Source organism: Passer domesticus, chromosome 2 (genome assembly GCF_036417665.1).
Source record: "Passer domesticus isolate bPasDom1 chromosome 2, bPasDom1.hap1, whole genome shotgun sequence".
Lineage (NCBI taxonomy): Eukaryota > Metazoa > Chordata > Aves > Passeriformes > Passeridae > Passer > Passer domesticus.
The window spans coordinates 103,099,605-103,123,892 of NC_087475.1; the positions used below are offsets into that span (position 1 = coordinate 103,099,605).

Genomic DNA, 24,288 nt, shown 5'->3' on the forward strand with positions numbered 1-24,288 from the left:
TTCCACAGAAGGAACATGTAGAAGTAAAGCATAATGTCTATTTCTGTCCTTTAACAGCTTTAAAGCCATTTTGTTCCCAGAATTACTGCAGCCTCTCAGGCCACACACAGTGCTTCATTGCCCTTGTTGTCCTCTACAGCCAGATAAAATTCTCCAGCAGAAGGGTACTCCTGAAAAAACCTGATTTTCTACAGCTGATGTACTATCACTTGCATGATCTTTTTTCCACAAGGAAAGCTATTTTCTTAGAAAACTTGCTGCAAGCTCAGAAGTATTTTTAAAAATACTCATTTAAAAATTATGAAACATATAATTCTTGTATTTTTCTCTTGCCCTTTGCCAGTCTTCCAATTTTATTTGATGCTGAATCCATACACATCTATTTTTTCACCTTTGCTTTTTCCTCCAACTCAAATATTTTGGTTTTAGCTTTCTAACCTTCTTAACTTCTGAAGTTATTGCATAATGAATAGTTTTTAGGTCATTCAGAAATAGAGATGTTCCAAAAAATTAGAGAGTGGAAAGTGTAAATATATACAAATACAGAACACGCATACATTACTATTTTACCACATTAAATGATGAGGGAAATAAAAATATGAATAAGAAAAAATATTATTCAAAGTTCCTTTTCAAAGTATTATAAAATAACAGAATCCACTCCATTTTTAATTTTGCAAACCAGAAATAGCTTTCAAGAAAAGAAATTAATCCTCTTAAAAGAAAACAAAACCAAGCCATAACCCCCACCACCACAAAAAAGTACTTCTCCTGTATCTCTTAGCCTAAAATAAATATAAGTATCACTTGTCATCAAGCATTGCTGCTGTTTTCAGCTTGCTGACAACCTGCTACAAGTCCCTTTTGCATCCCTTTTGGGATTTTGCTTCTCTCTCAAAGCTAGGTAAGTGTTACTCTCCTGCTTCTCTCGGTACTTAATCCATTATTTCTGGATGAAAGACTTTACGCTCTTCTCTCAATACCTGTCAAAGGCATTTCCTTCTCTCAAAAAAAAAAAAAAAAAAAAAAAAAAAAAAAAAAAAAAAAAAAAAAAAAGCCACCATCCTCTCTTCTCCAATTCACCACTTTCATTCATTACCTAATCACTCAACAAAAAAATGCTGATTGCTTTCCTGGGGAGGCAGTGGTAGAAGTCCAGCTGGTTAGGAAAAAAGTAATCTATTGAACATAAAGTTCCATACCAAATACTAAAACCCGTATTTGCCCAGACTCTCTAAGGTTCAGAGGCCGAGCCTGAAGAAAAAACAGTTTTCCAGGGATAGTACTGAGAATTCTCACAGTTTATCATCTACCTACAGCTTTAGAAAGTTATTGTTGTACCTGAAGGGAAGGCAACTCTTTGCAAGAAACGTTCTGCTTCAAAGACCTGAAGGGTCTTTCTAATTCTGTCCTATCTTTCCAACAGCTTCTGGTGCCATGGTTAACTTTTGATTGATTACTCACTTATTGAATTCTCACATGGTAACTCTGCTAACACTGAGAATCCCTTCAAATCATCAATTTCTTCCATGGTTCTTTGGACAGACCCCTACAGTATGCTTCTGAGCAGTCTGAATGCTTGTGGGAAAGGACTTGTAGATCTGTTCAAAATGCTCTTGCTGGAATGTCTGTGGTCACACAACAGGGGAAAAAATCCTCATGTGGGAATAGTGGCAGGTTTGTTCTATTCAAGTTGTTAAGCATTCTCCATCATGACTCAGTTATTGAAAACAATTTGCAGGACAGAGATTGTAAATCTCCATTTTACAAATATTACTCTAAATCAGGGAATATGTCTCAGCTATTTCTGCCCTTTTTAAGTGAATGGTATAGTAAGATCTGTGGTCCACAAATATCATATTTCTTATCACTCAGACATCTCCCTCAAATTCAGAAGAAGATCTGGGAGACAGGGAATATACACATTCAACACTGGCTCTCTGTGTTGTTGGTATGGTAACATGCATCTCTCCTTGAACATCCTTTTCTACTTCTGACTTTCTGACTTTCAAGATAATTTGTCTAACTTGTGACAAGCCTGTCCTAAATCCCAAATTTTAATAAGCTTGGAATCTTCAAAATAGATTAATTCTCAAATTTGCTAATGCCCCTAAAAATTCCAAATTAGCTAACAGCTTTATATTAAGTCTATCCACTAAATTGTATTATCACACAGTGAGAAAAACTACAGTATAAAACCTGGGATTTGAACCTGCTTAAGGCAACACAATTAAATGTGCCCACGTAAAACTGGACCTACCCAGATACATTTGCTTCAATGTCTTCACTGTTTGTCCCATCAGGCTTAAACTACCTGCATAAATGCCAGCCCTGCTCCCTCCCATGAGGTCCACAGCATTTCCAGAATCCAGGGAATGACTGTAAGCACTTGTGTGACTCCATGCTGGCTATGGGGAGATCATTCATATGCTTCAAGTGGAGCTGGCCCTTTGGAGCATCTCAGATTCTAAAGGATAGTCATGAGCTTCACTTCACTTCCTTGCAGCTGTTCATACTGCTACTAAGGCAGTGAGATGTAGCTATGAAAAATACACAGAATAGGTGGGATTTCTAAATGACCACAGCTTCTAGCTTCTCCTTGCTCCATACCAGCTGTGCTAGATAGTAGGAGCATGCCCTGTCCAAGGGGCTTGGTCAGCTCTAGATGGATGCAAGGGAACAGTCCCTTCTTCCAGAGGCACTAACGGGAAGAAAGTTGTTGGAGAGACACTCCAAATTTGCATAGAGTTGGATTTAGAATCAGAAATAATTGGCTGATAGTCTTATGGATTGGTAGTCAGCACATTATTGTAAACCACTCTGAGATCCCTAGATGATAAATAAATAGGTAGGCACAAAATAGTAGCAGTGAACTGTGACAATAACAATTTTTGCCCAGTGACATCGCAGAAATCCAGTCAAATGATTTGCTCTGCCTTCTAGTGGTGTTCAACCCAAACATTCAGAAGGAAAGCTGCAAAGATTTTCAGGAGTCAGTACACTTCACACTTTCAAAGAAGTGTTCCCCTTTTCAGATTACTGTGAGACAGGGAGATTCATGAGACCTTTGTGTACATGAGAGGATGCACCTTGGTCTCCACTGTCCCACAAAAAAACCAGACAGCCCTGGCTCATAGAGGGCTAACAGCTGGGCAGCTCTGACAGATAAAGCTAAGAATGACAACCTAGAGCCATCTTTGACTTTCCAGCATCAAATACTTTTCAGTTGTTCCATTTCTTTAAGCAAGCTGGAACAGGTATCAGCTGTGTCTGGTTGCACACAAATGAACATTTCTTCCAACGATCTAACATATCAAATTTCTCTCCAACTTATGCAAAGCCTTCCTGCCTGTCCCCTTCTTGATGGAGCTCTTGATTTTTTTTTGTTTGATCCATTTTCCTGTGCACTGTCTGATCCCTGGCTCTTCAGGGCACAGCACACACCCAGCTGCACTTTCTTTTCCAATTTCTATTTTATCGTTCTCAGCAGTTCCTGCTGCTCCGAAGTTAGGATACATGAAGATACGAAGTCAGATTCTCATGAAATGCACACATATAAATGCAGTGAAACAGTCCAAAACACAACCAGATGCTCCCTTCAGAATGTTCTGTTTCCAACTCTATTTAGCATTCACTTAAAAGACCCTCTGTAACTTGGAAACATTACACAAAATCTTTTGTTGGCTACATGGGACCCTCCTCAAGGCTAGGATTTCCTGTCCTCACCTATTTGCAGGACTTTGTTCTCTCTCTCCAGAGTTACACCTGAAGTGGTAAAAATGAACAGCTTCCATGCTGGAGTGTTTGCAGTGGGACAGAAAGCTGTGCGTTCCCAGGAACCACCTGCTCATTTTCCCCTCATTGTCCACACTCTAAAACCTAAAGTGTTTCCCTGAACAGGCAAATGGCAAGAGGGTGCTTGGCTCCCCTTCAAGACCACGGAGGGGAAGCTGTCTGCACTTAAGCAGTCTCTGAATGCAAATGCTTTCCTCAGGTGAAGTGGCTCCTCCCCAATCCTTCAATTTGACAATGATGTCCTAAGTGCAGTGAAGTTGTTACGTGTCTCTCACCTGAGGCTCTCAAATCATGAGCATTTCAGTGGGGAAAAGGTGAGCCAGCTCAAGCCAGTTTGGAAGACAAATGACAGCCCATCCCCAGAACCTGCTCTGAGCAACTTGTGAGTGTGAAGGAGTGCTATGATTATATTTTACCTCATTAGCTTTCATTCCCCTGCTCCTCCGTACACCCCACAGGCTGCATGAAGTTCTCCATGGAAAGAAAACCTGGTTTGGAAGGGCAGAAGGCCATGCCTTTGGGATGCCAGGATTCGTGGAGTCTCTTGAGAGGGGACACAGTGCTTGGGCACTCTGTTGGAACATGCACAGGCCACAGAGAAGGGCCACAGTGTGCCACTTACACCCTTGTGAAAGGTGGGCTGCTCTTCCAATGTATATTATGGGCTTGATACAGAAATTGCCATGCTAGATCCTCCTGGACTGTGCTATGTGTGAAACCAAACTAGATGATCCTTTCTGGCCTTAGAATTTAGCTACAGCAAAATCTTATCACATTTTCTTTTTTCCCCTCAATGGAAGGAGTATTTCTTCACAAAGCTCAGCCACATCTTTTTTTCAGTTCAAGAGATCCATTTTTTTTTTTCCTGAGAAAATTCAGAGGTCATTTCTCTGCTCTGAGGTCTACTTCTTTTTGTTACTTGCTCTTTGAGCTGTGAGAAAAGAAAGTGTCTGTCTTAAAAGCTGCTCTCACTGACTGCAGCAAAAGCTATTCTGGGTGCCTTGTGATAATGGATCCCAGCTTTTTTTGGGCATCTGTGTCCATTTACAAACCAGAAACCTTCTGTCTGTGTCTGTTGTTGCCTCCCCCTTTTTGAACCTTGTGGTTTTACTCGAGCAGCCTGAACAATGGTACTGGTGAGATCACACAGATGATCTTTGAGACAGGAATTGGCATCATAGGCTATTCCTCACACTGGAGTTCAGCAGAAGCAGTGCAAATGCCTGGGAACCCATTTTAATAGGTTGACGTTAATGATTTATAGCATTACCGCAGCTGTAGTCTCTCTGGAGCAAACAGTTGAGTGTGTTTTGCTAAAACTTTAATCAGCACAACTTCAGCCAGTTTTAATAACAGTCTCCATTCTCATCCTCCTATATGTGAGGGAGTCAGGTCATCCAGTCAAAGGTCAAGTAAAGGCTGACTGCTGAGAAAAAGTACATTATTCTGTGAGGTAAAGGTGATTTGACTCAAACTTTTGGCAGGCTGGTAGGGATGTAAATGACCAGCGCAAAGCCTTTCCTAGGCATTCTGTGAGAGGAGCCAGGACTGACAGACAGACTGGCAGCCTTGCCTTTACCCCTGGGGGTCCAGACACAGTGATTGCCAACAGAAGAGTATCTTGAGATCTCAGTGAGGGAGACCACCATCCCAAAGGGCTAAGAAAAATAGTGGGAATGGACCCCCCAGTTCCTCTATGCCCCAAATGGTGAAGGGGCTGAAACTTTGCACTCATTTCATATGTGCAAACACAAACCACATCAAATATGAACAATGTTGTCTACACACTTAGTAGTTTCACTGGAAGCCAGCTGGTCAGCTGAGGAGAGATGGGAACCATGTTACACAATATCTATTTATTTGAGGTACTTATTTATTCATTTTATACCGAGGACACTGTAATCTTTAAAAAAATTCATCTTCCCAGAAGCTGCAAAATACATTTTCCAGTCCTGTTGACCCTTTGGCTTTGTGGAATCACAGTCTGATGTATCAGCTGATAATCATATTACATACCTGAACGCTGCCTTTCATCCATTCCCTGGTGCAGGTTGGTTATGAGTCACACAAAATGAATACCGATAGGGTGGCATTTACACGCCAGGCATCCTCACTGGCTACACAGCAAGAGCATGAAGGTCACCCACTGAATTGGTTTGTGCTTCAGTCAATATTGTCCCATGTGCTCCAGCAGTCCTGTTTTCAGAGAGCATTATCTAATTGAAAACCAAATTTCTGCATCTGAATGCTAGCCAGGAGGCTCACCCAGGTTCCTCTTTTTCTCTGTGCCACAACCACTTGTATTTGATACTAACGAGTCTCATCTTTTCCAGAAAAGAAAAAAAAAATAATGAGAGCTTATTTGAGCACTGCATGAGAGAGGTGGAAGATGAAATGGCAAAGATAGGAGGGGTAAGAGTGGTTTCTAAGGAGTTGGAAAAAAAGCTGTGAAAAAGGGTAGCAACAAAAAATAGTTCCATGAATATTGATGCAGATATTTTAAAAAATACTTTTTTTCTATTTGTGCTGTTTTTCTTGTTGCTTTTCAGACTTGTTCTTTTGCCTCAATTTGACAAATGGAAGATCTGATGTAAGAAAAAATTGTATTTTTACACGCATTTGCACCTGTGACCCCAAACCAAACTATTGCTTTCAGTTTTGGGCCCCTCGCCTTTAAAAAGACCATTGAGGTGCTGGAGCATGTCCAGTGAAGGGCAAAAACACTTGTGAAAGGCTTATGAGGAGTAGCTGAGGGAGCTGGGTTTGTTTAGTCTTGAGAAGAAGGGGCTCAGGGAGCACCCTATCACTCTCTGCAGCTGCCTGAAAGGAGGTACCACCAGCCAGGAGGGGGCTGGTCTCTTCTACCATGCCTGCAGTAAGAGGATCAGAGGAAGCAGCCTTAAACTGACACAGGGAGGTTCAGATGAGACATTAGGAACAAAAAACCAAACCACTGGGTGGTCAGACATTGGAAAATGTTGCCTAGGAAGGTGGTGGAGTCATCATCCCTGCAGGTGCCTGGGTCTGGCACTGGGTGATATGGTTTACTGGTGTGGGGGTTACAATGGTGTGCTGGGTGGACAGCTGGGCTTAGTGATCTTAAAAGGTCTCTTCCAACCTTGATGATTCTATGACTCTGTTTTTGTGCGCACTATAAGCGCATATCTGTTTCATCCCATCAAAAAAACCATAAGTGCCTTAGAAATACATTAAATCTAAAAATTCTCATGACTGATGGAGACATTTCTTTTGGGGAAGAGAAAAGGGTGCACATAAGGATCCTTGGCTTATGCAGTGTTACACAGGAGGGCAGGGCCAGCCGTGAGCACAGAACCAAAGACGCAAGTGTCATTGTTTCAGTGAAGGACCACAGAAGATTGCTTGCAAAATGGCCTTCAGTTACTGAGCACGTGAGCAGCTAAGAAGAGCGGTGAACCCTGCCAAAGATGTGCCCACACACTTCTGCCTGAGCAGCCACAGCTCACCCCCGTGCTTTGGCTAACCTCTCAGCAGCACAGCAAAGGCAGTGCGGTTCCAACAACTGCCACTCAGCTTCCTCCAGCCACAGCTGAGGGACAGAAATTATGGAGAGGAAATTTAACCATCTTCTCTGATTTCCTCTGTGTGGGGGTAAAAAATTGCGAGCCAGGAAACACAGATGAACACATAATTGGTTATTGATAAGTGCCAAGGGCAGCAGCAACTGTTTGCACATCAGAGCAACATCTCTGACAGTCCATGATGTCAGCACTGGTCTGCTTTACCAACAGAAGGAAACATTCTTCCGCCACAACATCAGGCACCAGGGACACTTACCCAGAAAACACTGAGCAGGGAAGTGGGTGGTCTGCCCAAACAAGAGATGCCTGCTGCTTTCCTTGCTGGGGTCATTGCATTGCTATGGTAATACCCACAAAAAATCTGCCTGTTGTCTGCCATGGGTGGAGGGCCTGCAATGCAGGGACAAAAGCTTTTCCATCAAAATCAAACTCTGCTTACTCAAAAATAAAATACACTCCCCTGGAATTTACACTGGGCACCCAAGCAGCTGATGGGGACTGATGAAGCCTTGCAAAATCAGGTGCCATCAGGTTTCCAAACCCTGTTCTCTGTGTCTCTGGTGAACTTTATTGGCAAAGACCTGGGGCTCTTCAATTTGCTATTTAACTCTTTCTTCCACTTATTTCTCCTTTTATCCCTCTTTCTAAGCTCAAATACCTTGTTTTCTCTCCTTTCTCTACCCTGGTTCAGTGCCCTTATGCTTTTCTTCCTCTGCCAATGCATGGGTCTCTTCCCCCTCTTCTTCTCTATGCTCCCCCGCCTCCTGTTCAGTGCCTATTTTCTTTTGCTAGGTCCACATAGCCATCCCCTCCACTCCCCTGTTTCACTCCATACATCCACATCTTCTTTCCTCCATGTTCTTTCTCTGTCTTTCATCCTCTTTCTTTGCCACCTGCCAATTCCAAGCCTGTCTGTGCTTTCCAGTTCTTTTTTTTTTTCCTGATGCCATTTCAATTATTGGCTGATTCTCTGCCTGCTTTCCTCTCTCTCTCTTTTTTCCCCCTCCTCTCTCCCTTAGGGACTCAAGCTTGTCTCTCTCCATTTGTTTCAGGGATGCCATCTCTGTAGATTTTTAGACATTTGCAGGTTTGTTTGTTTTTATCATCATACCCCTCTCTTGCTGTTTAGCTGCTTGTCACTTCACTTTCCTCCTTCTCCCTACCCCCAGCCAGAGCATCATTATGTCCTTTCTCTGTCTCAGCCCATCATTTCCCACAGAGGCCATTATTATTAACCACGCCGGGAGATGTATGAGCAGCGGTCAGCAGGGTCAGCAGGGCTCTGTTTCAAATTGATGGGAATCAGGAATGGAAGTGGCACAGCAGGCATGGGGATGCGCCATGTGGAAAGGAAGCAATGGCACCTCGCAGGCTGAGTTGCAGAGGGAGAGCTGGCAGCTGAGCCAGAGGGGTCTCCAGCACCCACACCCTGACAGATGCACCTTAATTAATGTCCCCCACCCTCGAAAAGCTGGATGAAGCCAGCGAGTGTGAAGGATTCTCAGTGATCCAGATGCTGCCTGTTGCACCATAGATCAAGCCTCATTTTATAGAAACACGTCTCCGTCAGCCTCCTGACATCTTCAGGCCAGACAGAAATTCCTTTCAATTAAAGAGCTTGCAGGAGGATCCCATTACTGCAGCAGGTATCTCAAGTGCAGGAAGGGGGTGAGAGAACAGCTGCCAGCACTGAGCGGGGGAAAGTATGTAAGAGGCTATGAATATTGGTTTCTGATGTTGATATGTGGAGAAAAGACAGGTGCCAGAACAGTGCTTATTTAATGGCCTAAGCAAGCAGAAGCAGAGGGAGCCTCATTCTTGGCGCCCTTGAGGATGCTGCTTGTGAATCGCCGTGTGCAGGGTTCTCCTTGAGACAGGCATCCTGTAGCAAAGCCTTCTTTCCCCCACGGGCATCTGCTCCAAGCTCTTTGACAATTATCACTCCCTCACTCTCATAGCCCTAAAACTTCCAGCTTCTGGCAAGAGAAGAGGTTCCAGCTACATTCCTGTCCTGAGCACCACATTTATAGGACAAATGCTTCGGAGACTGCCAGACCCATTTAGGGAACAGCATCTTGAGGCAGCAAATGTTCTTATCTTCCTGTGCAACACCTCAGTAAAAGCTGCACTCTCTTTCAGATACTTAAGGGGGCTGCATGGTTTTAATAATCCTGCTTCTTCACTCCTGCAAGTTCAGGAATTTAAAGCAAAGTTACCTTTTTAAATGGCCTTCAGGACACTTGAAAAATGCATATGGGAAAGGATCGCTTAAAACTGCTCAACCAGGCCTGTCTCTGTTGCCTTTCCCCACAGGCATCATTTAGTTATTGTCTGCATATAAATGAGGCAGGCTTTGACGGAAGAGCAATCGACAAGGGTACCTCTCTCCATTTGCTTTTCCTGACATGGGGAATTCTGCAGAGGAGAGAGCCTACATTACAAATAGTCAGAAAGGGAACAGCCAAGTAACAGAGGGATAAGTTTGGTATTCCTCTGCTAGGTTGATGTCTACTAAACAAGAGCTAGTAGGAGGGGTCTTTGAGTTTGCAGACTATCTAGCTAAATGAATAGCCTTTGCTGTCATTAGTATTTTGATGGTACTTTTATATTTAAAGTCACTTTCAAAAAGTCTCTCCTGGACAGCCCTCTAGAACGAAGCTGTCTCCTTGTGAAGCTATTTCCAGCATCATAAAGACAATGCACACCATTTGCCACAGCAATGTGAAGATAGGTCCAAGTGGATTCTATTTACAACCTTAAAATTGAATTTCCAAGCTAGGGTTTGACAGGCGGAAACAGGAATTTGCAACATTCCCGCCTAGATTTATTGACATTGTATAACCACTAGATTAAAACAGGAATTGCAAAATGGAATTATGCGATAAAACACAGCAAAATGACAGCAAATGTCAGTAAAACCACAGTCACGGGGCAGTGTTTGCCAATAGTATATTCAATTAGGGGCTGAAAACATGCAGCTTCCCTCACCTAGGTACAATTCCCAGACACTGAAATCCTGGCCATGAAGGCTATAAACTTTGAGGTCTTGAGGCCCTTCCAAATGATATGAAAATCTCTTTGGTTAAAAACTTGAGTTTCCCATACACGCTTTTTGTCATCCAAGCCATCCTTGTCAAGAGCCACTGACTAACATGCAGTTGGTGATTACAGGCCAAGTTATAAGATGAAATAAGCTGGGAAAAGGTCACATGTGAAATCCACATCAGTTTTTGACTCATTCTCTCCTTCAAGATCTCTAGTACATAACTTTGTGAAAAACTGGTCCCTGAACACAAATTAAGGCCTTCAAGGCATCTGGGCCAATTTCTTTTTTTCTGCAATGAAGTGTTTTCAGTGAGACAGCTTAATCTTCAAGTGAGCTAGGTCCTGATACAAACACCCATAGTGTCAAATTCATAGACAATGACAACCACAACCCTATCATTACTTAACATAAGCTAGGCCAATAACATGGGAAATTTACACAAGTTTATTCATGATTTCAGAGGAATTTAAGTGCAGACATTTTAAGAAAGGCCTACAAACTACTGTGCGGACAAAAAACTTCCTATTGGTCACTATGTTTTCTGAAAGACAGCTGCAATAATGAAATACTTTTGCATGCCCATAAACAGAATTCATGGAAACATTCACCCTTACAGAGAATAATCTTTTCCTGTACAACTGTGGATTTAAGCCAGCAACTTTGTTTAAATTTCAAGAAGCTGTGAAAAAATTAGAGAAAAATTTAAAACATCTAAGGATTGAAATCAGATCATTTTCACAACTTGTCCTCTTATCAGCACCTCAAGAGTGACCTAAAACTTTTCAGGATGCATCTCACTCTACTTAAATTAACTCAAGTAGTTTTTTAGACAGGTCAGATTTGGCTGAGTAGCTTTAGGTTTGGAGGCACAGGTAGGTGCCAAGAGGAGTGTTACAACTCTATCTCTGTGAAGAATGCAGCCCCTTCAAAAGGCAGAAATAGCTGGCTTTTCATTTAAGACACAATACATTTAATTTTGACTATGGCAGCCACAGGAGTACTGATGAAAACACAACTTTATATGGCAAATCAGCAGACTACTGGCCTGCACAATCTCACATTGATATGCAGATGACATTACTTGCCTTCTGGGATATGAATAATGCCATAAATGACACACAGAGAGTATGTTCTTAAAAGCAACTACAGCTTTAAATGACATATTCTGATGTTAAGCAATGTCTGATCATTTTTAAAGGCATTTGATCTACAAACAAATCAAGTTCCTGAAAGATACTCAACATTAGCTGTCACACAAGAAAGGAAGGTGAGCAGAGACAGACAGACGAGTTAGATGAATGGTCAGAAGAGTTTTGGGTATGATCTCCTAGTACATTACATATCTCATACAGGAATAATGGAATGTAAATACCAGCACATCCCCAGTGACCGCTTAGTTTCGACAAGAGAAACAAGCACTTGGCTCGGTGGCTCAGCAACTGCACACCTGGTGAGAAGCAGCAGCCCAAGAAGAACAGAGGGCCCCAGGGGCTGTACATAACTCAGAGCCACTATTACTCTTTCTAAGGAGGCTATAAAACTCTTCTAGGGCTGGGGTGGAACTAAAGAGGGAGAGAACTAAAAAGAAAGGAAAAGGAATAAATAATCTATTCTTGCTGAAGGTCTGTGCAAACCAGGAACGTCAGAACTTTAGGAAGTCTGGGTAGACTGAGCTGTGCCAGAGAACCCCTGTGCTTATATTCTGCTCTGTGCCTGGTGCTATTCCAGCCTTTAATTGGAGAACAACATCTGAGGGGTGCTCTGAAGCAATACCACTACAACACCCTATGGTCAACAATGCATAACAGCTTTGCAACCCTTTGTTCAACCCCCTTGCCCATCTGTAGAGAGTTCCGTGAATACTCAGTGCACCCTGCCCTCTTATGCATAGTGACCAAAGCCTAACACTCGATTTTTGCAACAGACCTTTGTTAAACTGCCTCCTAGAAAGCCTCTCACCATGGCATGGAGAAAAGCACTCTGGAACAGTTGAGGATTTCCTAGGAGAAGAAAACATACCTGTGCCCATGCCAGCAGCACTGCTTGAGCTTGACACTTTGAGCATTTAAATCCCTCCCTCCCTCCCTCCCTCCCTCCCTCCCCCCCCCCCCCCTCCCTCCCTCCCTCCCTCCCTCCCTCCCTCAAAAAGCAAGAGTGCTTGATGTGCCAGGCTGAGCGAGGGAAGTTGTGCACTGGACCTCACCTTAGCAAAGAGAGGGGACAGAATGGGCAATGAAACACATTCGTGCAGATAGGGAGACTTGGGACATTCAGTCTCCAGCCTTTACATCTACCTACAGACTGGAAAAACACCTTCACTTCCAAACACATTCATAGTTTCCAGACTGTCAGGAGAAAACCAGACAAGGGGCAACCCTTGGATGCTTTTAAAACATTTCTACATTGATTCCTTGAGATACAAAGCAGTGAGTGAGCTGAAATATCCTCTTACTCAAACCTTATTTTTCATAATTATGCATCTTTAGTGTTTCATAACGACCAATTTAATCACTTTTGCCGTTTAGAGGGCTACAACAGCCAATTGTGGTAATGGGCTTGGTATTTGGTAGGAACCATTTAACGCCCAAGAGCCCTTGTTCTGGGCCACTTGATGCCACTTAAGTTTGACAGACAGACTCTCATTAGCACAAGCTGCAAAACCTCTCAAATGAAGCTCATTTCTTTTAAACAAACTCTGCTCAGTGATCCCCAAAGTCTCCGAGCAAGGAAATTTTTAGCTCACTTCAGATCTGTGCGGGTCTGTGGAAATTAATCAGCATATTTCACCATACTATGGCCTTTCTATGCAATTCCCTACCTTTCCTCCTGGCAGTTATTCTCTCATACTTTGCACAAGAGATCTGTTCCTCCCATGGTCACCCAGCTTGTCTCCTGGAGGGCCACCTGGGCTTATGTGACCTTTATTTTTCACACCTAATGCTCATGATGAGCTTCTGCTCCACTCTGACCAGCCCGCACCTCTGAGGGGCAGCTCTCATAACGCAATTGTGTCTTGCTGAGGACAGACAAAGCACATTTGCAAACCTTTAAAAATATCTACAGATCTCTAGCTGCTGCTAAAATTGCTGCCCTTGCCTTTGCCATCCCCATCTGTTCTTTAGATAGTGATCCAAAATGCAAAAAATAAAGCTCAGGGCATCTGAACTGCTTTAGATGCTCTTAAACTCACATGCAAGTCTGCACCCCAACTCACATGATGCCCAACAGATTTGAAAAACTCATAGTTGACTCGTAGTCAACAATGCTGACTACTTACTCCAAACACAACCAAAGCAGGCCTCCCTACACAGCTGCAAGGAGGAGCAGTGGGATAACAGGAGTGCTGCAGATCATGTTTGCCAAATGCATGGATGGTGACTTCTGAGAAATCTCAGGCTGCCACAGTAAGGGTATGCAGGGAAGGACAGAGGTTTTTTCTCAAAGACTTAAACAGCAGAAAGGATTGGCTCTCCTCAAAGAACTTTGTGTTCAGTGAGCAGGCGAACAACTCAGCATTGCTGCATTGTTAAGCAAGGATGTTAGATCTATGATGTCTGGTTTTAAACCACTGAATCCATTCACTTCTGCAATTCTCCCCAAGAACAAATTTTCCCTTTACATTTTATCTTTTTTCCCATTATATCACAACCTTAGTGCATGCAATGAGACTTGCAGTTGTAAATGTAGGAATGTTAAATGGAAAACACACTGATATATGAACAGCTGCCTCCTCAGTGATAGATGAAAGGCATTATTTTTTGTCACAGTCTGACAGGACAGAGTACCACCTCACCATGTGAACAGTCTGAATGCTTCAGAAAGGCAAAAAAGACCCACCATATGCTGAGCTACATGAGCAGAAATTAGTCCTTAGAAAGGAAAGCTCCATTTTCAACACAACTAATGTCAACATCTTCCATGACTACAGCTTTCTGACATGTGAAATGTTGACCTGAGAGAATGGGTGGTGGATTGCCCTGCATCTGAACAGTCTAAATGGACCTCATGTTCTAAACCACCAAGCTTTGTTCCAGTACAACTAAAGCAGTATGCTCAGTGCCGCAATTAAAATGGACTCTTTTTCATCAGGCACACACTGACAAACCCACAATATTATGAGACACTGTGTGAACCTTTCCAAAGCCAAAGAGAGCATTAACTGATGTTATGATATATTACTTGAGCAAAAGCCCAATGCCCCTTAATTAGAGGCTGCCTGCTAAGGTACACTCAGCAGGAGAAGAGTTAAGGTTGCATCTGTAACCTTAAATCTAACCTTACCAGGCTTGTGAGTGCTTAACAGTGCAACTTTAATGTGTTCTTATCAGAGCATTTTTATTGAGCCATTATTAACATTGGTTAGATACAATCTAGTGTTTCCCAGATCCCCCTCATCCCCAGCCATTACCTGAGCCACACAGAACACAAGATTCAAAGGAAGCATTTAAGTCTGCTATCATTCTCCAGACACTCAGTGCTGCTAATTCCTTAGCAACTCCCTTAAATGGGACTTGAGTTTGAGTTGCTATCTTGCATGCCCTCGGCCAGGCTGCACACTGAAGGAAATCCTCTACTGATAATTAATAAGTTCCCCTGACACTGCCTGCTCATTAATCTATTATTTTAGTCCTCTAATTACTTTTGTCTGTTCAAGTTAACAGTCTCCTTCCCTCATCTTCCCTGGGTCTCATGCAGGAGATGTTGTACGGCAAATGTGACTTTTCTTTGTTCCCAAGTCCCTTACAGGCTCTGCTCTGTGCATGGACTCCAAGACCCATCCCAGCCTCTTGCAAGGACTGACTTGCCTCTCCATGGGTCTGTATTTCATTCAAGTTATGGCACGGGCAGCTCCAGGCATCAGAGGTGAAGCTTGCTGAAGAAATATCTAGGAAACATGGGTGTCCCTGTGTCATCCCCCAAAGAGCTCCAAAGAGCCACAAGGAATCCTCCTCATAGCAGTCAAATGGTTGCAGATCTCCCCACAGGAAATGGAGTCACTGAATTTCACAGCGCAAGGACCATGTACCTATATGTGCCCTGAGTTCCTTCTGTCACAGCAGCCTCTCCCCTGTAGTGGGTTTGGCTGAGATGGAGTTTTATTTCTCCAACAGCAGACCTCAGAGCAGTGTGCTTTGCACTGGGATCTAGAAAGGTACTGCTGAGGGGTGCTGGCACAGCATCAAGGCTGACTCAACATTTCCCCCTCACCAGCTGGCTGAGGATGAGTGAGATCTTGGAAGGGGACACAGCCAGGACATCTGACCCAAACTAACCAAAGGAATATTCCATACCATTAGGCATTTTCCCAGCAATAAAAGCCAAGAGAAAGGGGTGAGGGCATTCATTACTATGATGCTTGTCTTTTGAAGAAACCACTATGTGTACTAAAGCCCAGCTTCCTGAGAAGTGGCTGAAGATTGCCTGCTGGTGACAATTAGAGGGTAAAAATAAATATTTTATTTTCCTTTGCTTCTGTAAGTGGCCTTTGCTTTTGCTTTCTCAAACTGCCTTCATCATGACCCATGAGTTTTTTCCATCTTAATTTTTTCCTGTGCCTCATCCTGCTGAGGAGGTAGAGCAATAGAGCAGCTTGGTGGACGTCTGGCATCCAGCCAAGGTCAACCCACCACATACCCAAAGCCCAACAGTCAGCACAAATTAACTTTAAGTCTCTTGGGCAGAAGGGGAGACAGAAGCAGGATCCAATTATTTATTTGCTTGGAAGATGCCCAAGTACAGCAGAGATAAATGCAGTAGATAAAAGCAAGCATGTCAGAGAGAGGCTGGAGTTGAAGAGTTTGCAGACTGACCTGAGCTTCTGCAGTTTGGGGAACTTCTGAAATTTTGTCTCCTATCATTACTGACTCTAAAAATACTAAGTCTTTGACTCTGTCATGCAGCTGTAGTTTAGCATGTACAGCCAGAGTTTGGACAGGTGTACAGAACCATGGCTGATACTCTGCTCTTACTTTTCATGCTTACTGCTATGTTTCACAATTCTACCTTAAAGGAAATGCAAGCCTTTGAGGTTGGAGGATAAGGCAGGTAAACATCAAAAAGCTTATCTGTGCAGCAAACTGCATGGACACACACCAGCACGGTGAATACATGAATAAACACACAGTCAAGTGCTCACAAATAATGCATGCAGCACTGTGCACCTGCATACTCATGCAGCTTTTACAAACCTACAGGCTGCACAGCAGGTAAGGAGGGTGTCAGTGACATATGGTCACCATTACAGTGCTCGTAATTAGGATCATCCAGCCAGCAGTTCTCAGCCAGGCACATGCAACAGGGCAGTGACCCACAGGCACCCTTACGAGGAGCCTAAGAAGCCTCTGGGAGAGTGCATTGCTCTTCCCTTTGCCTTCCCCACACTGCAGCAATCTGATCTTCCACTGGTGCCTTTCCTGGGATACAACCCCAGACAATGGGTGGGCTCTTTGAATGTGTTATATTGTGCCATAAATATGGTCCTGTCCTCATTCCATGACCCTTCCAATCTGCTACTGCCCTCAGCCAATACAACTGAAATCCCATGATCACTGCCTTTTACAGACCATCAATACCTGCATTACACTTTTCTATCTTGCAGATTGCACTGATCCTTTGGCAGGATATGCTTATCTTTCCAACAGCTCGAGTCACTCCAAACGGGGCGTGAAATTCAAAGGCTGCATCAGACCACAGCTCTTGCTCCCCTGGATGGGCCTGCACTCCCCAGCGCCTCCCAGCCCCTCTGCTTTGCTCCTCTGCTGCAGTAACACTGCGGTGGGCACTCACTGGCAGTTTATGAGAAAGGATGATTTGTTCAGCCTGTGCATGAAAAAATACTGAGTACATCAGAAGAGTCGTATTTTTCAGGTGCTGTTCCGAAAGAAAAGAGGATATGAAGAAGAAATAACAACAATGCTTTTGTACATGCACCTCCTAAGAAAAAAAAATAACCCCCTGAATCATGTTTCCAGTCTCTCATGCTTTCCTTCAGACAGGAAAGGGAGGAATGTTGTGAAGACATATTTCTGAAAGGCTCAGAAGAGAGGCTGACAAAGCAAACAGAGCACAAGTGTTCACAACTTGTTCACAGGGTCTGTCACAGCCTGGCATTACCAAAATAGCTCAGTGCCTTCAGCTGGGAGACTCCCACTTCCACTACGACTGTATTCAGGCCTGGGAGAAAAGCTCCACACTGCAGGAGGCTGAGTGACACCTGACCTTGCTGAAGCTGTTTCAGGATATCTTGCCCCTAAAGCTGGCTTTGTCTTTGCCCTAGGTTATCTACATATACAGAAGACTCTTGAAAATAATTTGTTTATTCTCTTCTCTCTGCTCTTCTCTCTGCTCTTCTCTCTCACACTATTTTTCAGCTATCTCTAGAGCTGGAATATATAAGCAGCTTCATGATTGAGATTGGTGTGGGGGTGGAGGCAAGAGACAGTAGGATAATTGTGCAAGAAGTGCTTGAAGGGGTGAAGGCTTTGGGGCTGTCTGGAGGGAAGCTCCCTCCAGACATCCTGTCCTAGCAGGACCCGTGTGCTGCAGTGGATGCTGTCATCCATGCACACTGTGGCCCTGAGACACTAGGTCTGGCTCCAGTGCAGAATATATCAGGCACTGAAGTCAGTGCATCCACTGAGATCAGTTGTAGTCACAAAACAGCATAATAACAAAATGGTGGTCACTCCCTTTAAATGGAGGAGGAAAAAAAAAAAAAAGCATGGACCAGGCATAAGCTACTACCTTAACTTTCCCTTTTTATTAGTGTGTCTCTCTCCTACTGTGAAGAGAGTGAAAAATATGCTTGCCTTAAGTGAAACCACTTATAGATTACAGCTACAAGGGAAAAAAAATTGCAGCCTCCTCATTTTCTTCTTTAGGCTAGCTTTCTTAAGGATGTTTGAATTGAAACTATTCCATTTAACATGTTATGGTATTTTCTCTCTTTAATTCACAATCAACCTCTCTGTATCTTTAAAAGCACATTTAAATTTCCAGATGCAAACTACAGCTGCAAACACAGAGCTGCCGATGAGGAATATGACCTCCACATGGCAGGGGGAATGGGACCTAGCCCTAAAATATCTACCTTTTACTCTGGTGAATCCAGAGAAGCTCTGTCTCCCAATCAGCAGCTCCAAGCACAAAGGACCCAAAGCAAACTCGTGAGTTCAGATCACTAGAGGGAGACACAGCAACACACACATCCACACCTCATCAGTGTCCTGTACTCCGTAACCTTCTGTTCAGACACTGTTTTACTGCAGTTGACTACCTGAGTGCTGAATGGTGTGTTTGGAGAACAAGGAGGGCTGATAGGGAAGACAGCCAGATGGACTGTATGTACCACTCCTAGCAGGGCAGGCCTGGGAGACATCTCCCATTTTTGTCCCAGTCAGGACAAAAAAGTCCCTTGATCTTAATGGGGCTGTGGAATGGGTAGGAATGATGGAGAAATGGGAAGTTCATTAAGCTGCTATTGTGATATGCTTGTGAAAGCACATGGTGATTCCTTTTCCTGACATCATTAATTATGGGATATTTTGAATACTCATCTTCTGGGGTGTTCAGTTTTCACTCCCACATCTAAGCCCTCTGGGATCCTTCAAGACTGGCTCATGGAGGTAGGGGAGGAAAAGCAGCTAGCTGTTCCTGCATGCCCCAGCTAAACAGGAGTGTCCCCGCTGAGTATCACTAAGCTTGAGGGTAGAGGCACAGCACTGCAAAGACAGTAATATTACAGCATGCAGTGAGCTAGAAAAATGCTGCTTTTCTGTAGGTGGAGGAAAGTTTTCATATGGACACAATCCAGCTCAGCCTTTAAAATGCTATGGAAAAGACTTTAAGAGCATGACCGACTAGAATTGGTACCCATCTGGGACAAGATAAAAAGGAGGCAACTTTACTAGACTCCAACTTGCTGCAAGGAGCAACATTTTTATGTGGCAGGAAGGCAACTAACTTGGTACAGAACTGCCACATCTTGCCAGCAGCACAGACAATCTTGCCAGAGGTGGAGCAGACAAGCATTGACCAGAAGACTCCACATGTTCCTCTCCAACCACTGCTGTAGGCAACAGGGTAAATTTCCTGCTCACAACAGCTTTATTCGTCTATTTCCCCAGAAATGCCAAAGTACTTATGAAGCCTTGCTCTCTCTCTCTCTGCCCTGGAACAGTAGAGGTAAATCAAAGCTATTAAAAAAATGCATTTCATGCATAAACAGTGTGAAACAAGATCACAGCCCGAGTAACCAAATGGAGCATTATTGCAAGGTGAAGGATCAAGATTATTACAAGAGGAAGGATCCCTGTGCAGTGCATGTGTTGCTGGGCATAGAAGGAAGATATAGTGTGCTGGGGAGAGAGAACCATGACAACTTAAGTCTGTTACAGATGAGGAAGGAGGCAATGTGGATCTAGCTTGTGGGCCCTAAGAAAAACAGACCTCTAAAAATATAAGAAATGTGGAGAAAGTGTTAGTGGGAAGCAAGTAGAGGTTGAAATGACTTTGGATGCCTTCTGGAAAGGACCTGAAAAAGTTGAAAGTTTGGCTTGTTTCCCAGGCTCTTTATGAGCCAGCATCCTCTTCCATTTCCCCCCCCCCCCCCCCCCCTTACATATTGGATAAGATGAAGACTAGATCAAGAGAAAAAGACATTTCAGAAAGCGTGCTAAAACAAACTGGGAGTGTATAGGAGGTAAAGTGAAAGGTCTCTGTGGAAGATGTTTTACCAGGAAGTATTTTGAACATGAAAGAAGAGGAAAAAAAAAAAAAAAAAAAGGAAAAAAATAAGAAAAAAAAAAGAAAACAAAAGAGAGAGGAAAAGGAGACCTGTTTAAAAAATCATCGGTTGCCTTAGTTGTTTTGTTAAACAAATGCCTTGCAAACCTCAAGTTTCCTGAGACAGTTTCATGTGGAGGAAGTTGTGAAATAAGAAGAACTGGCATACTAATGCCACAAAATCCCCACCAAATAAAAAAAAAAAAACAACCCACCCCATGCCTCCCAAAACAAGGCTGCTTTTCTCTACAACTGTTTTACTAAGGTTTTAGGAGAGTAGCAGAAAGATGGGCTAAATCCAAATGCTTTAGATAACCAGAAAATCTGCTTCCCACTGCTACCTACTGACCACAGGGCTGACTTGTGGTGACTCTAGCTGAGGGTTTTCTGTTTGTTACTTTCTTTGGGCATAAACTGGGTTTCTCTTTGCAACACAAAATGAAGCAACAAGGCTTTGAACTTAGGCAGCAATGAGAAGCAAGCCAACACAGGGCATAATGAGCAAAGTTGTCCATTGTAAACCAATACGGCCTTCTTAACTCATGCCTTCAGAAGCTCTCTGTCTCTGCTTGCTTCAATGCTCAGCTCTACAAGGAAACTGGAATGCACTGAAGGAAAATACACAAGTGAGCGGGGGTGTGAGATAATCTGTCTCTTTCACTTTAGGTCTTATCCTGATCTCTGAGCCCCAAAGCATGAAGTTTAACATCCTTTTCAATATTTTTATTGTGAATAACAAGAATATCCAGATTTGTTCACATTATCTTCAGGAATACACAAGCTGGTTGAGCCTTGCCAAGTTCTCGTCTTTAAATAACTTTCCATGGCAATGAGTTCTATAGCTGTTTATGAACATATTATATGTATACCATCTCAATTACACAGGGCATGCAGGCACATTTCTGTATTCTCTATCCCTTCTAAACTTCCCAGGCTATGGTAAATTCCCTAAGACTCAATGTGAATTTCTAGCACCCTCTAGGGAGAATCAGACTGGCATATTTGACAAGCCTTCTCATCTCCTTTCATTTTATGCTGTGACATGAAACTTGGGTGTTGCAATCAATACTTATCTGCTTTGCACTAGACTGGCTCTTCTTATGCTGTGATTACCACTGTAATAACTAAGCTCTTTTTCTGAGCCAAAGTGGGTTTCTTTAGACTGTCAGGTGGAATTTGGAAGAATCCAGAGTGTTTTATTCTGCATCAAGTGGCCTTGCTGGGCTGAGGCCAAGGAAGTGGGATCCAGAATGGGATACCTAGTAGCTTAATACATGTTTCCTATTCTGTAGCTTCTCTAGGAAAAGGGAATTGCTTGTTCCTCAGCTGCTAACTCAAGCCCTCAACTTTAGTCAATACAGATTTGTCTCCCTGTCTCCAGCTCTCAGGCTGCCATCAGCATGGGTGCTAAAGGCACTTGCGAGAGCACCCCATGAGCAAGGCCCTTGGGAAGGTTTTAGTCACTGATGCTTTGCAGCAAAGAAGCAGAAACACGAGTGGTACTACTCTTGTGACCTCAAGTACAAGCTTCTCAACACAGGAGATGGCTTTTTCTTCTGCATTTGCCTGCCCATGCACAGCAAAAGGATTGGCAGTGAAATCTCTGGTAATTCAGAGACCTTGTAACAACTGTTCATGTTCATATTGCTGCAAACCTAATTCACAAGAGGCCACTCTTTAGGGCTTCCCTTGAGAGTTTATTGGCAAGGATATGAACGTACATTAATTTTTCTTCTTCCCAGAAAGCTCTTTTTCAGTCAACCAGGCACCTAGCTTGGGTCTGAATAAGACATAGAGATGAGAAATGATAAATTATACTCTGGACTGTGATCTCAGCAGCTTACAGGTACGGAGAAAACACATTAGCCTGAATAAAGACAAGTCAGTAGAAACATTGTGTAAAACTAAGATGGGTTTGAAAGCAGGCATTGGCTACCATTTGACCTATTTTACTGGAGCATTTTCTTGACTGTGTTGGTTGTTATCCCGATGCAAGGTACAGGGAAAAGAGAGCTCCTTCTAACATAATTACCCACAGATGGGTAGGCTGCTTGTGGTATCCCTCAGTGTGATAAGTGATAAAAGGTCCTGTATAGGTGCAACTATGAGATATTTGAAGTTATTGCACTCAGTGACAAAAAATAATCTATACCTTTGTGGGGCATGGATTAGGCAGGTTATGAGATAATATTAAGGAGAATAAAAAAATAGGGCACTGCCTACTCTTGGTAGAAAGAATCTGCGTTTTGTCTGTTTCAAGAGATGAGACTATGGAGTGTTTCCTAGTGAAGTATTACTAATGCTGACAACTGCTAATTCATGCAGACTGCACAGGACATCATCAATACTCACCCCCACTCTAACTCATCACAATTTCCTGACAAAGCCAGTTCAGATGTTCAGTTTTATGGCCTTTGCTCTGTCTTACCATCACAAACCAGGGTGGCAAAAGTCATCAGGTATGGCAGGCTTAACAAGCCTGCAGCTGTGTCCTGAATCACAGGAAATGGATCAGACTATGAGCAGGGAGGGATGTTCTGGCTTGCTGCTGGAAGGTGCAAGTCACTGATCCCAGAAAAGAGCTCTGCTGGCTAGAGGAGAAGAGCGAATGAAGCTGTTTGTGCTATCAGACAATGCCTGTTAAATTATCCACAACTACTCAGACCAGGTTGCCAGTGTCCTACAGAACAATGGCCTCTCAGGTGAAAAAGAGAAGGATCTTGGTGACTGTCTCCACTTGCTCTGTAAAAATACAATCTGCCAATCATCTGAAGAGGAATGTAAGAAGAGAGCAAGGACTTGCATCGTTCCAAGGAATGTCATTCCTGCTTTCATCAAATTAAAGCTGATCTGTATTGTCATTTGCCATTGAATTATTAAAGTATCATTCCCCTTACCTGCCTTCCTCTCAGGCGTCAGTGCTACATTCGTAAACCTCAGTCACACTTTAGCTTTCTCACAGGGTTAGGAGAGGTTTTTTTCCTGTGGGCTGCTTGAGGGCATCAGGAGTTATAGTACTTTCTCACTTGAAGTGAGAAAAATGTCTGGTTCAACTGGTCACTGAAGAACCAGAACAGGAAGCAACATAGCAATTTATAAATAAGTTTTTTAACTTCCCAAATAGACAGATAAGTAAGCTATGATTGCAGCATTTAAATGAACTATCACATGCATCCCTAACTTCTCTGCACAAGTACCAACACTGCCTTCCCTTTGCATTTGTATCTTCCACTTCCCACCCAACAAGAATTCAATCATTTCTGTGATCCTAACTCAGGCAAGTAGCCAACAAACTATATTGATGAAGTCAATGAATGAAAGAAACAGCAGACAAAGTTGCTAATGAACTCTTTGAGGAGAGTGCAAAAAATAATTTGGCCCTCTCGCCCCCGATACGGGTTTAATTCCACTACCTGGCCATTCAAAACCTCCCACACAAGCTCAATAACATTCTTCCTTCCAGTTCTGCAGGTACAAGTCTAACCATGAAAAAAATTGAAGGAGAGAAATATATTTTAGAAACCTTTACAATGATCTAAAATAGCTCTGATGCATAGCAGATGTCTTCAAAACTCACATAAATGAAGCCAAAATGCCTTGCAGTTCTGGAAAAGGGAGATTCCAAGATAAGACATGTTTCCAACTGCAGCAGCTCTGGAAGGTATTTGGAATTTATATTAATTGTCAACCTTAAAGAAAACATTTAAAAGAAGCCCTTCTGTCTCCCATTTTGAGACAAGTGTCTTACTGGGCTTTATGCTGCTCAAAGATCTGATGCCTGCCTGAAAGCAGCTCCTCTGTATCTGTAAAAGACAGCAGATGGGTTCAGATGGGGAAAAAGAACCACAATCAGCAACACATGGAGGTGACAGACTGAGGACTGCCTGCCCTTCATCATAACCTCTAGTTTGTTACACAGGAGGTGCTTGGCAGGCTTCACTGTAGGGAGGAGGACTGAGGAGGGATTGGAAAGGAGTCAGTGAGATGGTGCTGAGGGATGCTAACAAGGCAACAGCTCTGAGACACACAGCATAGGGAGAAAAAATATGAAGGGACATACTGGAAAACTGAACAACAGAGCCAAGAAAACTGTCCCCATGGTCA

At 43.2% G+C, this 24,288-nt stretch overlaps 1 protein-coding gene and 1 long non-coding RNA gene across 4 annotated transcripts in view; one reads left to right on the plus strand and one right to left on the minus strand.

The window, feature by feature from the left end:
- Nucleotides 1-24,288, minus strand: part of LSAMP (limbic system associated membrane protein) — a 299,711-nt gene that overhangs the window by 79,629 nt on the left and 195,794 nt on the right. The gene's annotated exons all lie outside the window — the stretch shown is intronic.
- LOC135294644 (uncharacterized) lies at nucleotides 7,601-12,099 on the plus strand. Its single transcript, XR_010356740.1, has 3 exons — nucleotides 7,601-7,698; nucleotides 11,600-11,668; nucleotides 11,754-12,099. It is a non-coding gene; the product is annotated as an uncharacterized LOC135294644 (long non-coding RNA).